The following is a 19,030-nucleotide window of genomic DNA, read 5'->3' as shown; positions in this document are numbered from 1 at the left end:
ACGATGTCAGATACATCGAACGAGTTACTAAGGACATTGAGACGTAACTCCTAGGGCGGACGCGCCGAGGTTATTCAAGGACCAGTGATCTCCTGTTTACCTCATAGGGTGACATGGACAACTAGCGATCCATGCTCATCATGTATGCTGTATGTTTGTGATATGATGATATGTTACGATTATGTTATGATATACCATGATGTTTTAGATGAACGTTAGTGTTTGTTTTTGTTGTATTCTTACTTGCTTATTTGTTTGTACTTCCTTACTGGGCTTTTAGCTCACCCCCTTACTTTCCTTCCAGGTAGCAAATAGGATTTCTTTATGGCACGCGTGGTGACGTGAAGAGTTCTTTCATCATGGGGTGTATGGCGTGGGGTCACAACAAGAAAAAATGGCTTTTACTTCGGTTTTTAAGCTGGATTTACTTCGGTTTTCGCTAAAATTCGCAACCGCAGTAGTTCGGAGCGAAGTAAAAAGTAGTTAAAAACCGAAGTGAAAAATAGGCTTTCTACTTCGGTTATTATGTAAAAAGCGAAGTAGAAAGTGGGGATTCTACTTCGGTTTTTACATAATAACCGAAGTAGAAAGTGGGGTATGCTTCCTTGTTGGGCACTTTCTACTTCGGTTATTATGTAAAAAGCGAAGTAGAAAGTGGGGTTTCTACTTCGGTTTTTACATAATAACCGAAGTAGAAACCCCCCCACCCCATTTTTTTTAATAATTATTTCTAATTATTTTTAAATGACCCAATTCTATTTTTTTTTCTTTTTTTTTGCCCTAATTATTTTAAATAGTCTAATTATATGAATTTATAGTTATATATATTTTTACAATTGGAATTGGTTTATTTTCATTTAATTTATAACAGAAATAAAAATCACAAAATTTATACACTTAGAATTAAAATTCTTATAATATTAAATATTTATACATTCACATAATTGTTAAGTAGAATAACCTAATCATTCATATATACATTCACATAATTGTAATTAAGTAAAATAACATAAACATTTATATATACATTCACATAAAACTAAAGGTATGTATAAACAAAATAGTCTTACTAATAAATTTAAGTCATCAATCGGCTTAACTATTCTTGTTGGATTGGCAAGATGTCCTCCCGATCCTTAGCGAAAATTTGACTACTAGTAACTTTGTCATTTAGTTCATTCTACGAAACAAACCAACGATAGATTAAATTAGTAACTTGTAACAACACTTAAAAAAATTTCTTACTTTGCTTTAAAACACTTACATCTCTTTCTTCAATTTTTTTGTCCAAATTATCTTCGACAAGAGTCTTCTTCGTTTCTCGCGCTCTTATCCAAATTTCATATCCATCTACATCTTCCACTCCTAGTTCTTTTTTCTAGGACATCAAACATAATTGCATTTTAATTATTAAATTTTCCTAAGTCTAACAAAATTTCGGCAGCATAACAACTGCATTTTAACATCTCCAAAAATTTTAAAATCTGTAAATAACACACAAAATATATCGACATAGTGTGCAAATTGAAAAAGAAAAACAATTAATAAAATCTATAAAAATTGGTAGAGTTTCCTTTGTTTTTGTAGCATATCCCAATTTTATAATTATATATAAATTCAACACAAACAAACACAAAATCAACATACATAATTCCATCCTTATATCACCGCCAACAAAAAATTTCCCAGAACCTACTTCACTAAAGTAAAGCATGCAAGATTTAACTCTAATTTTATAAATAAATATTGCAATAGTAATAAATAAAATCTAAAGATTACTCACCTCCAATATTACTCTTGAAGTCACCCAAAATCAATACCGAATTGGCAACTAAATCAACAACACTACTAAAAAGCTTAAACAAAAATAAATAAAAATCAATTACATAATTAATTAAACTAGCTACATAATCATCAAACAACATATCAAGCTAGCTAGTTATAGAAAACAAAAAACAAATGTCACTAATAATCCAAACATTTCAAGTTCTAACATTGGCAACAACATTACTTATTGAAGCTATGTTTAGAAATTTAAATAGCAAGTCACAATAATTTTTAAATTTTACTAATATATATATAATTAATAACATTATATAAAATAATAAAAAAAAAAAATATAACACAAATATACTAAAAAACAAGTATTAAATTCGGAATAATATAAAAAAATTAACACAAACAAAGTTTTAAGGTAACAAACTTTCTTTGATGCTCAAAATAACCTCTAAATCAATATTAGCAACTCTAAAAACTATATATAATAAACACATTATATCTATAAGAAAAAAATCTGAAAATATTATACAAAATAAAAAAAAAATCATACAAACAAAGATTTAGTGATTCATACCTTTTTTGAAGCTCAAGAACTTATTTTAATGTAAGAAAACCAGCCAAAGTCCAATAACAATACCCATTTTCGAACCCTAAAAATACCCACACCCAAAGTCTTTATTTTCTTCCTCAAAAATAAGAATGGAACTAATATTTCTGTTTTTAAGTAAGAAAAATGGTTTCAAATGGTAAAAAAAAGCATAAAAAAATGGTATATTTTGTGAAACCCTCGTAGGAGTACGACAACAATGGAGGTTTTCTGGGTTTGGCGTTTGGGATTTTTGCTTCAGAGAGACGAATGAGCCGTGGGAGCTATATATTAAGGGTATTAAAACTCTTTTACTTCGGTTCTTATACAAAAACCGAAGTAGAAAGGGTACTTTCTACTTCGGTTTTTGTATAAGAACCGAAGTAGAAAGTACCCTTTCTACTTCGGTTTTTATATAAGAACCGAAGTAGAAAGTACCCTTTCTACTTTGGTTCTTATATAAGAACCGAAGTAAAAGCCTTCAGGGCCACGTTTGGTTGCTTCACTTTTCACTTCGATTTTTTCATAAAAACCGAAGTAAAAAGCCCCGATTTAGTGTGCAAACCAAACATGGCCCTTGTCTATTTTCTATTTTAACTTCGTTTTTTTAAGAAACCGAAGTAATAGCCTTTTTTTTTTATGTACTACCATTCCCAAAAGCGAAGTAAAAACCCATTGAAAGGCTTTTACTTCAGTTTTTTTATATTCTATGTGTAAAAAACGAAGTAAAAGCCTATATTTCTAGTAGTGGGTAATCCTATGGACGAAAAAACGATCAACGTAGAACGCCATTTAAATTATGTTTTGTTTTTAAGAGACTTTCCTAAATTATCAGTGGGACTCAGTTATTTAATTTTTGGTTTCTTTGAACTTTGCATAAAAATCTATGTTTTATTTTAAAACTTATGGCGCCAACTTGCATGGTTTTAAACAAGTCCCCCTGAGACTTTGATAATGACTGGTATTCTTTTATAAACTATGTTATGCGAATGTTTTGTAAGTATTAGTCTAGGGCGTTCTTTACACATATGTTTGTTAGATATATGTATTTTGTCAAATAAAATATTCATAAAATGATAGGTTTTATTTGGGCCCATTAGAAAATGTAAAGTTTAAATTTCTCTCTTGTGGGTGATTCCACTTGTGAAGGTTCATTTGTTTTGTATGACTATAGTGGGCCAAATCAATTAATAACAATTAATAAAACGAATGTTTAAATTCCTGTCTTTTGGACATTGTATGGAAGATTGAGGACCTTTGTAGTGGGAACGACATAAATGGACCCAGCCCTCCTCTATACAAGCTCAATTGTTAAGGCACATTTACCTGAGTTTGACTTCATTGTATAGGTTCATTATATTAGTTAAACCTAAATAAATTAATTGAATTTGTTTCAATGTGACACTTTAGAATTAATAGGATATTATAGGACTTTGGTTTTAAAAAATTTAATCTTTTTCAAATTTTTGGAGAACCATAGTCATTAATTTTCTAAAAATAAATAATAAAAATACTATTTTTTTAATTTTATAATGAGCTTATTTTAAGAATTATATTCGATCTCCACCGTTGGTTTAACAACGTCAATAACTTAATGGGGCCTCGAGACGCTTCGATTCGTCCCTCTACAGAAGGTGTTCATCAATTATTTTGACAAGGTTAGATTTCGAAAGATAGATAATTATATGTCAAATTTTACTAAACTCACCCCTACGGTGACTACTAGGACTAAATCTGTGATTATCGAAACCGTGGGTCTAGCTCATAAAATAAGAGATTTTTTTTCTTATTTTGATCGAATTGTAGGTTGTTAATAATGGTTTCCATTATTAAATAAGTTTACAACTTTATTTAATTAATGGTATTTTTGACTCTCGCCAACCGGGACAAGGATATCATAGATTAGTTAAAAACCTTAAGAAATAGAGATATGACTGTTTTTGGTATTTTTTTCTCATATCTTACATATTTTGATATATGTTGTGCTATTTCTTGAAATTTGTGTGAAGCGGAGTTTTATTGAGCAAATGGGATTGATTTCTATTTTATTGATAATTTTTACTTAAGTAGTGTCTATGTCTACTCCCATCATTTCTCAACTTTTGATGGAAAAACTCATTGGAGAAAACTTCCTTCATTGGAAGCAAAATATCTACATAGAGTTGATTGGTGAAAATTCTGAGTTCGTCATGATTGAGGAATCCCTAGAACGAGCACCGTGTTCGCACGTTCGTGATGGCACCGTCAATGCTCGTGATGGCACCGTAAATGCTCGAATGGCACCGTGTCTGCACGTTCGTGATCAACTCAACTATGGTCTGACGCAGCTCATGAACGAGCTTCAGATTATTGAGTCTAACATGGGTGGACCTAGCAAAGGAGGTGAGAATAAGACTACTACTGCTGCTGATCCAGCTAAGGTTGAAGCTAACCAAACTTCGTCTTCAAAAGCTGGACATAAGAGGAAAGGTGGACAAAACAACAACCCTAAGCCTGCAAAGGCTGCAAAGACGAGTGCACAACCAAATGCATAGACGCCTAAGAGGAAGAACAAGAAAAACAAGAAAGGTAAAGATAAGTGCTTTCACTGCAAAGAGAAGGGACATTGGAAACGAGATTGCCACAAGTTTCTAGCAGCGAAAAACAAAGGTAATGATTATAGTTCATTTATCTTAGAAACATGTGTTTTAGAGAATGATAAACCTGTTTGGATTATTGATTCTGGATCTACCAACCATGTTTGCAACTCTTTATAGCTTCTTGAATCGTGGGAGGAAGTGGACGAAGGTGACATAATGCTTAGATTTGGGAACGAAGCGTCCGTTGTGGTTCAAGCTAGAGGAAGAGCTCGTCTAAAGTTTAGAAATAAATTTTTAATTTTAAATGATGTATTGTTTATTTCGAATTTTAGTAGAAATTTAATTTCATGTTCCGTGTTGCAATTAGAACGATTTGTTATGACTTTCACAAGTGCTAATATATCTATTTTTTTCAATGGATCACAATTGTGTATTGCATGTTTGGAAAACGGGCTTTATATTCTGCGACCTAATGAACCCCTCGCTCTTAACAATGATTTATTCAAAGTAGCTAAACCTAGGACCAATAAATGTCAAAAGACTGATAACGATAAAATGACGTATTTATGGCACTTGAGACTAGGTCACATTGGCTATGATAGGATTCAAAGACTTGCAAAGGATGGACCTTTGAGAGAACTCACCTTAGGTGAATTACCTGTTTGTGAATCTTGTTTAGAAGGCAAACTGACCAAGTGTCCATTCTCTGCAAAGGGTGATAGGGCCAAAGAACCACTTAGACTTGTGCATTCAGATATTTGTGGACCTTTGAATGTACATGACAGGGGTGGTTTTGAGTATTTCGTCACTTTCATTGACGATTACTCTAGATACTTATGTCTTAACCTAATGCATAGGAAATCAGAAACATTTTCAAAGTTTCAGGAAGTCTTAGCGATGGCTCAGAACCAATTAGGTAAAACGTTAAAGATTTTGCGATCTAATAGGGGTGGAGAATATTTGGATATGCAGTTCCAAGATCATTTAACTGAACTTGGGATTTTATCACAACTTACTGCCCCAGGTACTCCGCAACAAAATGGTGTAGCAGAGCGCTGGAACAAAAATTAATTGGAAATGGTTAGATGCATGCTTAGTTACTCAATTTTACCAACTTCGTTCTGGGGACATGCAATTGAAACCACGAACGACATTCTCAATGTCATGCCGTCTAAATCAATCCCCAAAACACCTTTAGAACACTGGAATGGACGTGAACCTATTTTACGCCATTATAGAATCAGGGGGTGTCCCACCCACGTCCTGAGGAAAAAGGAAGGAAAGCTAGAACTGAGAACTGAAGTTTGCATGTTTGTTGGCTATCCTAAAGGTACTCGGGGTGGACTTTTCTATAGTCATTCAGAAAAGAAAGTGTTTACTTCTACGAATGCTACTTTTCTAGAAAATGACTATGTCCAAAACTTCAAACCACGCAGCAAAGTAGTTTTAGAGGAGATGATTAAAGAAATGACTCCAACCAATGTTTCATCGTCATCAACGTGATTTGAAGATGAAATTCCCACTCTTCACGTCCAACCGACGCAAGTAGATTTGAATGAAGAAAGTACCACTGTTCCTGAGCAAAGAGTCACAGAGCGTCGTCGTAGTGGGAGGGTTTCTAAGAACCCAGTTCGCTATGGTTTGGATGGTGAAACCAATATGGTTGTTGGCGACACTAGTGATGATAATCAGTTGTCTTTCAAACAGGCAATGGCAAGCCCTGAAAAGGAACTATGACTTAAATCCATGAAACTACAAATAGAGTCCATGTACTCAAATTCCGTCTGGGATCTTGTGGAAGCGCCTAGTGACTTTAGGGCCATTGGGTGTAAGTGGATCTACAAGAAGAAACAAGGTGTTGATGGAAATATTGAGACTTATAAAGCTCGATTAGTGGCAAAGGGTTATACCCAAAGAGAAGGCGTGGACTATGAGGAAAATTTTAGTCCAGTAGTCATGCTCAAGTCTATACGCATCCTCCTATCCATAGCAACCGCTCTCGACTATGAGATCTGGCAAATGGACGTCAAGACAACTTTTCTTAATGGGAAGCTTGACGAAGTCATTTATATGGATCAGCCAGAAGGTTTTAAAGTAGCTGGACAAGAAGGAAAAGTTTGCAAGTTGAATAGGTTTGTTTATGGACTTAAGAAAGCTTCTCGTTCCTGGAATCTTAGGTTTGATGAAATAATCAAAACCTATGGCTTTGAACAAAATATTGATGAGCCTTGTGTTTACCAACTGAAGGAAAATCTAATAGTGGTATTTCTGGTTCTTTATGTAGATGATATCTTACTCATTGGAAACAATGTTAAGAAATTATCAGATGTGAAGAATTGGCTGGGCACTAAATTCCAGATGAAGGATTTGGGTGAAGCAAGTTATGTTCTAGGTATCCAGATCATCAGGGATAGAAAGAACAGATCTTAGCTCCATCTCAAGCAACTTACATAGATTAAGTGCTTGAACGTTTCTCAATGACAAATTCCAAGAAAGGACGTTTACCGTCTCTCCATGGAATTCATCTTTCAAAGAAGCAGTCTCCCCGGACTTTTGAAGAGGAAGATGCGATGAAAAAAGTTCATTACACATCTGCAGTTGGAAGTCTGAAGTATGCCATGTTGTGTACTAGACCAGATAACTGCTATGCAGTGGGAGTACTGAGCAAGTATCAGTCAAACCCAGAACCGGAACATTGGATCGCAGTTAAGCATATCCTGAAGTATTTTAGATGGACTATGGATTATATGTTAGTCTACAAGGGTGGTGTTCTGAACCCTGTAGGCTACACTGATTCAGATTTTCAGACTAATGTCGAAGACAGGAAGTCTACTTTTGGAATGGTGTTTACTCTTGGGGGTGGAGCTATGATATGGAGAAGAGTAAAGCAGTCTGCAATCTCAGATTCCACCATGGAGCCTGAGTACATAGCCGCGTCAGAAGCAGCTAAGGAAATAGTCTGGCTAAAGAAATTCTATTCGGATCTTGATGTTATTCCAGAAATGGATAAACTGCTTGTGTTGTTTTGTGACAATATAGGAGCGATAGAACACTCAAAAGAACCTCGTAGTCACAAGAGTATTAAGCATATAGAAAGGAAGTATCACATTATTCGAGAATATGTGGCCAGGGGAGATGTGAAGGTTATGAAGATTGCAACTGAAGACAATCTTGCAGACCCGTTTACGAAGATACTACCAGAAGCTACACTTGATAAGCATATCAAGGAAATGAGATTAGTAGAATTAAGGCATTAGTTTCAATTAGTGCAAGTGAGAGTTTGTTAGGGTTTTATACCCTAATTAAAACCCAATTTCTTTGTAATCTCATTTATTATCAATAAAAGAATAGAAATCATTTTTTGACTTGGTCAATCACTTTGCTCACATGTTTCATTTTCATGATTATTTGTTTAATATAAACTTCTATTAAATCCCGAGTATATAGCTAATCGTATTTATAGTTACGTAATCACAGTGGAATATAAATATGATTATATGTTCAAAAATAAGTTAGTCTTAAGATTAGTCAGTGCACATGATTTACACTGACTTGCCAATCTACGATATGTTCTACTTACACGTTACAGGGTTATGTTCTTTCCAGAACATTAGCAAAGTAGATAAGATAGGATGCATTAGTTACATCGGACAAGACCGATATTGACAGTAGATAAGATTAGAAGACATATAGTTATTATCTATTCTAGTTATATCATATAGTTGACCATAGGTCAATTCACTCTCAATTCTGAGTGGTTAGTATTCTAACTGATTGTATTATTTGAGTTCTTTGACTTGTTCATTACCAGCTTACCCTTCGGACTAGCTCATACTTACATCTTGAGAACTCGGTAGTATAATTGAGTGGGAGTGTTAATCATAGATATGAATATCTATAGCTTCTGATGAAGAAGTAAAACGACGATTTCCTTTTTGTTTGGTTCGAGGTGCTAAATGATAGAGATCCCATTTCAGTAATTAATATTAGTTTACTGAAATATCATTTACAAAGAACTAAGTGTTTTAAGGATAAAATACAATGAGGGGTAAAATAGTATTTTAGTCTCGTCTCATTGTAGATCGTCTATAGAGGATTCAGTGATAATTATGGTTGTAACAATGAATAACTAATAACGTATCTATATTTTTTATAGAGCGTTTTATGAATTCAAGAGTGCGATTCCAAGTCTTTATTGGAGTCATGAGGAATTAATAAGTTAGTAAATTTATTTGTTAGATTTATGATAACTTATTGGAGCTTGATTTCATAGGCCCATGGTCCCCACTGTACCTTGGATAAAATCATCTAAATAGTCTCAATTAATTGATTTAATTATCAATTAGAATTATCAAAGTTGACCAGGTCAATTTTGGATAGTTTCACAGAGTTATGTAATTTAGATAAGAAAAGAGAAATTATGGCAGATTTATTAATTAAGATAAAATTGTATCTAAATTAATAAATAAGTTTAAATCAAGGTTCGAATTATAAATAATTAATTTGATAAAAGATTTAAATAATTAAATCAGTAGAAAATAATACATGCCCCGATTTTAACTCCAATGGGCTTATAATCAAATGTGAAATTTCACGGGCCTAAAGACCATGATAATTTTGACCTAGGGCTGATTATTGGCTACTATTTTATTGATTTTTTAATTAAATAAATAACCTAATTGAGTCTATTAAAGGAATGTTAAGAGAGAAGTCAAAACACAAGTCAGATTTCAGATGACAGACACTAGTTTTCTGATATGTTTTAGATTCTCTCTAAACATAGGTCATTTTCTAAGTCTCATTATTCTTTCTCTTCTTCTCTCTGTATCTATCTCATGTGTTGAGAATTTCCCACTCTAGTCTAGGTGATTCCAAGGATACTTTGGAAGATTGTGAAGATAATTGAAGATCGGTTCAGTTTATTGGTAATTCTCTGTGACAGAAAGGATACAAAGGTTAGAGAAACTGAAGGAATGACTCATTCATTCTGCTGCGTATAATGTAAGTATTATTATCACTATTTCTCTTTGAATTCAATTTTAGAAAGATGTTCTAGGTTATCTCATATTAATTTGTTTAATATTAGATCTACATGAAAATAAATAAAGATCCTTGTATAAGTTTCCTAACAACGTTAACCTTAGTTACACGTTTGTAACCAAATGACTTGATTAGCATGTCTGACACTTTTTAAGTACATAGTGTGACGGTCCTAGATTAGGAGGACGTTACACCAACCACCTTATTAATATTATATATTATCAAACATGTCCTTTATCAAATTAATTGATACTATTTCATTCTAAATATTTTAATATCATGGTATATGTATATTAGTTTTGTTTAATTAGCTTTTATTTGAAGTCATATTGATTTTTTTTCTCATTTTTTATGGGTTGTTTGTATATTATTTTCCAACTAGTGTATATTATTTTGTGGGATGGTATATTAAAGTTTTATGGTTAATATTATATAAATATTACATATTTTTTAACTTATTGTTAACACGGTATATACATTGTTTATATTATAGTATATTAAATTTAATTATTGATATTTTATATCAATTGATTTTATTTTTTTAAATATAGTATATATAAGTTTACTAGCATGGTATATTAATTTGATATATAATATAGTACAACAAATAGATATATCATACTATTAAACATATATACCATATGTATCATAGGATTTTATATACCATAAGACAAAAATCAATATATCATCGTAATAAAATTATATACCATACAAAATTTTTAACAAAAATAAAATTGGTATGTTATTACTCAAAAATTGTATATTACGCTAACTAGACTATGTACCAACATTAAAATAAATATATTATACCAACAAAATTATATATCACTATTATATATAACAAGATAGAAACTAAATATCATCTACAAAAAAATGATATATCATACCACAAATATATATAATGAGTTGGAAAATAATATACCAATACTTAAAAAATGAAAAAAAAATTATTACTCAAAATATATATTTATATAACATCCTAACAAAATTGTATACAACTATTATATATAACAAGATAAAAACTAAATATCATTATGTGTAACAATATATAGTTTAAATATCACCCACAAATTTTTTTTAATGATCTACCATATCACAAAAAGTATATACACTAGTATGAAAATAATATACCAACAACTCATAAAAAATAAAAAAATATCAATATAACTTTTAAATAAAATCTAATTAAGCAAAAATAATATACATATATATACAACAACTATCAAAGTCGTATGCTTCTATATAAAAATGATAGAAGAGAGTAAATTGAACAAAAATATATAATAAAATTAAAATTTTGAAAAAAATGGCAATTTAGATAATCAACAATGTAAAATGGTCATTTCTCTACAATTTTTAAAATGATGACATTGAGCTTCTTGATGTTATTGTTTTTGGTTATTTACTATAATTTCACTTTTATTTTTTATTTTTACATGTTTACAATTTTTTAATTTAAGAAAAATATCAATTTGGTCCTTGTGTTTTTCTCGATTACGCGATTGGATCATGTATTTTATTAAATGACAATTCGGCCCCTGTGTTTTACAAAATTGATCAAAATAACATCATGAATATGATTTTGATCAAATTATTTTTAAATATAACAAAGGTTACCCTATATTTTTATTATTGAATTTTAAATTATATTAAATTAGTTTTAAATATTAAAAATTAAAACTAAATTTAAAAGTATAATATTTATTTTTTTAAAATAAACAATATTAAAATAAAACATAAGGCTAAAATAATATTTAACAAATTATTATAAAAATATACTTTGACTTTGACCTTACTAGACAATTCTATTAGTTAAATTTATTTTGTTTTTATATTTTAAATACATAAATGTTGTACGTGTTTTACACATACGACAATGTGGCCTCAAATGATCGTGTTGTTTAGTCCTCATCGGAAGCTTGAACCTAATCAATGTATGTCGCTCTTATCACTCCTAGAGAAGATATTAGGCTTGTTGTTAGTAGTAACCACCTCCCGAGAAGTTAGTTGGAAGGTAGTTGCTGAGATTCCTTGAGCCATGATTAACTTGTTTAAATCTCAAGAACATTTCCTTCGGGGAAGGGGTTACACTTGCCAAGTGTCAACCAAAGTGACTCTCAGGACCACAGCCACCTATCGGACACCTAGTAGTTGCAGAGATCGTGCTGCCGGTTCTATACAAGCAACAAAGAGGATGTCCTACAACACTGACTGACATGGAAAAATACACAGACACCACTCTAACAGGAACCAGGAAGCACTTTTTCCAATAAAGAAGTGGGTTTGACATCCTCGTATTAGGTCTACCGAGTATCTAATGGGGCCCACCAACCTATTTAATAAATAAAAAATATGTATTTATGTAGAACTAATCCCATTTTGAGAAGAATTATTGTAATCAGCTCCCATTAATGAACTTAAATCCCTTAGCCGCCTATAAATAGAGTTAGTGCATCACTTGTAAAAGGATCCCAACTTTCAGAGTATGCAAAAATGATGCCTGAATTCTAAGAGAGCTTGAGCTTTGCAAGTTCTTCATCCTTAATACAATTGACTCATGGACTAAGACTAATTAATAGCCTGAACTACGTAATATCCGGTGTTTGATCTTATTTTTCTTTAAGCTTTATATTTATTTGATAGTTGGCGAAAAATCCAGTCAACACGTAATATATCTAATATATACTAAAATAAATAACTTTTTGAATATATTTTTCTAAGAGTTGATTAAAATCTAAGCTTAACACTAAGAAAAAAATTAAAATGATTTAATTAATTATAATAATTTTTAAAAAAGTATAGAATTTTATTATTAATATTTTAATATATTAGATGTATGTATTATGCAACTAAAATAATGTGGATTTATAAATGTTGGAAAGTGTTGAGGAAAGGAAGAAGACAAATGCTTGTAAATGTGTTTGAAGTTTCTGTAGACGTATAATATAATTAATTTATATCAATATTTGATTTGTGATTAACTTTTTCTATTGAGATAGCAAGTTTTAATTATAGTATCTATCCAAAAATCTAATTAAGAAAATGTTATTTTTCATAGTTGTAAAAAGTTGATCTCTTAGGATGCAAGGTGCATGGTGTGGTAAAATTAGTTAAATGAGTTATTACAATGTGGCAACATCGTTTGGACTGGATCTGCAAGTACAATAAGAACCAATCAATATTGTATATGTCCAATTGCATTGGCTAAGAAAATTGATGTGAAAGTTAAGGACTTTTGGTGGGGCATGAGGTAAACATGAAAGAGAATGAAATTGGCATCTTGGAACTCAATCTGTCTCTCTAAATCTTTGGGAGGGATAGGTTTTAGAAAGATTAGAGAGATGAATTTGGCCTTGATGGCCGGGTGGGGCTGGCAAATGGTTACTCAGTCCAACTCTCTTTGTTGTCATGTGCTTCGGGCCAAATATTTGAAGGAGAAGCCTTTTTTATTGGCAAGACCTAAACAATCTAACTCTTGGGGTATGGAAATCCATCCTGCAAACCATTCCCATTGAATCAAAAGGAGCCTATAAAATCTTTGGGAGTGGTCACACAACTAATATATGGGAATATCCCTGGGTTCCCTTATTCCCAGGGTTCAAACCTGAGCCTAAACTATTGCCTATAGCTGGGGCTTTCTATGTCTCAGACTTTGTCAAGCAGGATGGGTCCTAGGATGTGGTTAAGCTTAAACACTACTATGAGCTGCATGTTGTTCAAGCTATATGCAAGATCAACAGAACCCTCCAGCAACTAGTGGATAAGTGGACTTGGACTTTAAATTAGAATGGGACCTTCTCTACCAAATTAGCCTATACTCAAGCAATGGAAAGAGCCCTTCGTTCGAACATTAGTCCGTCTGTTTGGAACAAATTGTGGAAGGAAAAAATTCATGAAAGGCACAAATATCTTTGGTGGAGTTTACTTAGAAATGCTATACCTGTAAGAGATAAAGTTGCCAAAGTGTTGAATTGTGCTAGTGACCCCTGCCCTTTTTGTGGTAAGGAGGAAGAAATGGTAGATCATTTGTTCTTGTTTTGTGACTTTGCTTGATGCTTATAGTTCTCCAATCAATGGAATGTAATGTCTAGGTTGGACTTGACCCCCACATGTGCCCAATGCTTATTCATATTTGGAATCTAAATAGGTCGGGTATAAATTCAAACTTATTTCTCTTATTTATTTCTATCACTTTGGATTCCATTTGGTTTTGCAAAAACAAATTTGTCCATGAGAACTACACCCAAACCCCCACCAATGTGCGCTAAAGATTAAAGGGAAAGTTGCTGAGTACCAAGGAGCTTATTCTCTTGACTATGGAGAAAAAGATGCTTGACAGTCTATGGGATGGAAACCCCTACAGAAAGGTTGATGTGGACGCGACCTTCAGTCAGTCTATTATGAGCCTTAGTGCAGTGGCCCGATCCCATTCTGGTGAAGTAGTGTGGGCGGCTACAGAGGAGGCCCCAATATCTTATGTTTTGGTAGGTGAAGCTTTAGCAGGTCGCCTAGCTATTATGATGGCTACTAGGCTAAACCATTATTTTGTGATAGGGGACTCGATCAACATCTATTACCAAAGCATTTAAAGGGCATGACATGTTTTAAGAAATTGACTCTATTGTCAAAGAGGTCTATATCCTCTCGACTAAGTTTACTGGTTGTAATTTCACTTATGTTTCTAGAATTTCAAACTTTTATGCTCACAATCTTGCCAAGTGGGCAATGATCACTAAGTCCTTTGGGTTGTTAGACCTTGAGTCCATCCCAAAAGATATATTTTGTAATGACCTACTGTAACGCCCTATTTCCTTAGATTCGTTACCATGTAATTTTAACATGTGCCAATATCTCTCTAATCGAGGTTTTAGATAGAAAAGTGTGAATAAAACGGAATAAAGACTCATTTAATGAAAGTTAATTGTAAAAGATTTGGACATTCATTAAACTCACAAAAGTGATACATTGGGATCCCAAAATACTGTTTAAAAAATTTATTACAATTCAAAAGTTAAGATACAGTCGACCTAAGTGACAAAACCAACAATTTACAGCATATTCCTCAAAACAACCCCAGTCGTGGCGGCCAGGTAGGTCGAACATGTACACGCCACTGCACGCTTTCCAACTCATGGTTGGTCGGCCTTTCCTTTGCCCTTACCCGCACCATAGAGCACCCGTGAGCCAAGACCCAAAAAGAAAACTCAACACATAGCATATGACAACTTAATCCAGTAATACATAACTTAAATAGATAACAGATTATTCACATAGCGGCCTATGCCAACCCAAGTGCTTTACCAGGCACTGGGTTCACGGTCTTCACCGAGCGGGTGAGTACATCACCCTTAGAGGGTCTCACCCTATCGACCTGCATTCATCATGCTTAGTGTCGATCCTGGCCATTGCCGTCCCTGGCCTTCGCCATTCCCAGCCTTCGCCGTTCATTCATAATTATGCAAAACATAGCATAACAACCTCAAATATTCACACACACATTAAACACAAAATAATAGGGTCATGCCCTGCTCTACGGGCACAAACAATTTTCTTACATGTGTCTCGAGCTGACTGATTAATGTGATCCCGAGAACGATCCCCTAAACCCGAACCTTGGCATAAAACCTAGTCACAACGCATCAATAAATAAACACCCATCAAGCTCTAACCAATTAAGAGCTTCAAAGTAGTGATTTAGTCTCCGGGACCTTGAATCCTACTAAACTGGGTAGTAGGATCCTTCCCGAGCCTTAAGATTTGGGTTCCCAAGCCTAAAACCATATTTTGGTCATAATTCCCTATTTGAGTCGCTGCCCAGCCCCTAAGGGCCGCGACGCGCCCTGATTGCACCGCGGTGCCTTGGCAAAATCAGAGGCTCCCCAAGCCTCTTGCACACACGGGTTGCGGCGCCTGAAGAACAGGGCCGCGACTCGAGCCCAAAACCCAGAAATTCCCATGCATTTCTACGAGCCAAACTCCCTAAAATCCACCAAATTCAAACCTTAAACCTAGATTTATGTCCACAATTCATGTCAAAGCACATCAATAGTATTAATACCCCAAAACTTATCTTATAAATTTATCCAAAACCCAAAATCAACTCCTAAGTTTGAACCTCAAGAAAAACTTCTAACTACAGCAAAAATACCATAAAAAGCCATAACAAAATCCTTACCTCAACTACAATTCAAATCCTGAGCTAAATCCAAACACCTCAAGCTTCAAGCTTCCTCAAAATTCATCAAAACTCCCAAGCTTAGTGAGAGAGAGAGAGAGCGTTGAGAGGGTGAAGTCTTTGAGAGAGAGAGAGAGAGTTGTGTTATTCTTCTGATTTTTGGTTCATTCCACAGAGTTCTTAGGGCTAAGGCTGAGTTTATCCCATAGTACAAAAGACAAAAATGCCCCTAACATATCCTTAAGCTTTCTAACACCACCAAGGGCAAAATCGTCTTTTGCCACATTCCCGCTAATTTTTCGAATAATCATAAAAATTCCCATTTATTCCCAACATACCCAAATAATTGCTAAATCACTACCCAATACCTGGTAACCCCGAACACGTGCTACATTCCCAAAATACCCCTACACTCACCCCGAGCCGGGTATTCGACCTCATTGTGACTATTTTGCTATTCTGCTCCCTAGAATCGTCTCGGATACCACATCACAAATACATCTCCACAATACTGCGGTCTCTAACACAACATACACATAATCACATTTATGCTATCAACGGGCCAAAATTACAAATATTCCCCTGTTAACTAAAATGGGCCCACATGCATATGTAATTCACCTAAACATGCATTTCTAAACATATAATCATTTAGTCCACATAATAACATAATTAAATCAATTATTTCCCTCCCAAAACGTTAATAAAGGCACTAAGCCTTATTAGCAGATTTTGGGACGTACAACTATCCTCACCGTGCAGAAATTTCATCCTTGAAATTTACCTGAATAGCTCAGGATATCGATCCTGCATATCAGAGTCAAACTCCCAAGTTGCCTCTTCCACTTTGTTGTTCCTCCACGGCACTTTCACCAAGGCAATGGTCTTGTTCCACAAGACTTTGTCTTTCTAGTCTAGGATCTGAACCGACATCCTCATAAGACAAATTTGATCTAGCTCCAGGTTTTCATAACTCAACACATGCATAGTGTAAGGCCCTACTTCCTTAGATTCGTTACCATGTGATTTATAAATGTGCCAGTAACTTGCTAATCAGGGTTTTAGGTAAAAAAAAAAGTGTGATTAAAACAAAATAAAGACTCATTTAATGAACATTAGATAAAAAGAGTTGGTCATTCACTAAAATTCATAAAAAATGTAGCATTAGGATCCCAAAATACTATTTTAAAATACATTTACAATCCAAAGATTTGGTACAGTCGACATTAGCGACAAAAACAAACATTTACCATGTGTTCCTTAAAACAACCCCAGTCGTGGCGGCTAGGTAGCCCAAACATGCACACACCGCTCCATGCACTCCAACTCATGGTTGTTCGACCTTTTTCCTTGCTCTTACCTGCACCACAGAGCACCCGTGAGCCGAGGCTCAGCAAGAGAACTTCAAGCACAGCATACAATAATATACATCAACAAATACATAATCAAAACAACAAACAACTACCAGTTTCTATTGGAATGCACGGCAATACAACAGTAACACAACAATATAATAACACGCCAATATAATAACACGGTAGTACAATAACATAGCAGTATAATAACACGACAGTACAATAACAGCAGTATAATAACACAGTAGCTCAATACTACGGAGCGGCCTCCGCCGATTGGGGTACGTTACTAGGCACCAAGTCCGCGGTCCTAGCCAAACGGGTGTGTACAACACCCTTGAGGGTCTCGCCCTGGCGGCCTGCATTCAGCATGCTTAACGCCAATCTCGGCCCCTTGCCGCTTCTTGCTCTTAGCGATCAGTCATAATCACATGTATGACATAATGTTTTCCCTAAAATCATAAGTGAATGACATGGCAGGCATTAATTACACGTGGCTGACACCTAGCAGAATCTGTGTTCGACTATCGACCAGGAAGACATTCAGTATCATGCGATCGGTTTCTTCATACGACCAGTCTGGTCGTACGCACATTATACGCGGAGGAAATCTTAGGCAGTTATGATGGAATCCGAAATTATCTCCCATGATTTCCTGAGTATCCGATTATTTAGGAAAGAATATCTGTAACAAATCAATGCAAATCTTCCCTGAGCTTATAAATAGAAGAAGAGGGCTCAGGGAAGGAGGCCGATCCCTTTTCTTTTGAGCAAAAAAGATCATTTGAGATTAGAGAGAGATTACACGAGAATAATTGTATTTTCTTCTTCAGAGGTTAGTGAAACTCATTGAACCCCAGTTCTTTGATCACCCCTTTGAATCTTATTTCAATAACAATTCAAGTGTATGTAGGTTATTACTAGATCCTGGGGCCGAACCACTATAAAATCTTGTGTTCTTATTATTTTCGTCATCACATTCTTTTCAACGTATTCATCCACGTCAAGCGTATTTTGACTCCGTGTCAGTTGACCAAAATCTGGGTCAACACATAACAAATATAAACAATACATAAAACGCTATACACCACATAGCTCCATGGGCACAAATAGTTCTCTTACCTGGTGTCCCGAGCTGACAACCCAAAATGATCCCGAGCACGATTTATAATCCCGAGCTTGAGCGGTAAAACCTAGTCATAACGTATTAATAAATATCAATCTTGATCTAAATTAATTAAAAGCCTTTGGAATAATATACTAGCTTCCGGGACCTCGAATTCTACTAAACCGGGTAGTAGAATCCTTCCCGAGCCTTAACATTTGGGTTCCTGAGCCTAAAACCTTAATTTGGACAACGCTGCCTATTTGAGTCGCGACACAACCCATAGGGGCCACAATGCGCTCAAGTCATAGATCACTCTCTCTATCATTTGAGGACCACGGGCCGCGACGCTTGGGCAAAAATTCTGAGGCCCCATGCCTCTGTGTTCAAGCCGGTCGCGACACCTGATGA

This window comes from Humulus lupulus, chromosome 3, assembly GCF_963169125.1.
Source record: "Humulus lupulus chromosome 3, drHumLupu1.1, whole genome shotgun sequence".
NCBI classification, from domain to species: domain Eukaryota; kingdom Viridiplantae; phylum Streptophyta; class Magnoliopsida; order Rosales; family Cannabaceae; genus Humulus; species Humulus lupulus.
Note: the sequence above shows the minus strand (reverse complement) of the source record.